This window comes from Microtus ochrogaster, chromosome 19, assembly GCF_000317375.1.
Source record: "Microtus ochrogaster isolate Prairie Vole_2 chromosome 19, MicOch1.0, whole genome shotgun sequence".
In the NCBI taxonomy this organism is placed as follows: domain Eukaryota; kingdom Metazoa; phylum Chordata; class Mammalia; order Rodentia; family Cricetidae; genus Microtus; species Microtus ochrogaster.
This window is the reverse complement of record NC_022021.1, coordinates 49,653,755-49,654,525: the sequence shown is the minus strand read 5'-3', so window position 1 is coordinate 49,654,525 and position 771 is coordinate 49,653,755.

The window sequence follows — 771 nt, the reverse complement described above, 5'->3', positions numbered from 1 at the left end:
TAGGTGTCATTGATTGCCAGTGTCATAGTGTCATTGATTGCCAGTGGTCATAGGTGTCATTGATTGCCAGTGGTCATAGGTGTCATTGATTGCCATTGGTCCTAGGTGTTGTTAATTACCAATGGCCACAGATGAGTGTAAGGGCAGAGGTTTAGGTCTTGCTGTACCCCAGAGTGTAGAACCCTGCACTGAGGCACTGCCTGCATCCACTACATCTGTCCTGATTATGATGCCTTGCTGTGGTTTTGTAAGCTTTGCTCATAGGGGACACGGGATCTCTGGCTGTCAACTGCATATGAATCTACTGTTCTCATGGAATAAAGTGAGTCATTTAAATAAGTCAAAAGGAGCACATCTTCGAAAGATAAAAGTTAAGAGAATTTACCCCCACCATTTCTCTTCAGGCATTACTAAAATAAAGTCCTTCAGCTGAATAAGCAGTTACATAAATACAAACCTGGTTCTCCGGGAAGCCATGAAAAATCCAGAATGGTGCATGTTTGTGAAAGCACAGGATCTGAGTGATGTGAGAGACACTGCCCCCCCCATGTATGTGTATGTGTTTCTGTCTGTCTCTGTGTGTATGTGCATGTGTGTGCATGTGTGTCTGTCTGTCTTTGTGTGTGCATGCATGTGTGTGTGCACACATGTGCTTGTGTGTGTGACTGTCTCATTGTGTGCATGCATGTGCATGTGTGTGTGCATGTGTGTGCCTATCTCTGTGAGTATGTGCATGTGTGTGCATGTGTGTGCATGTGTGTCTGTCTGTCT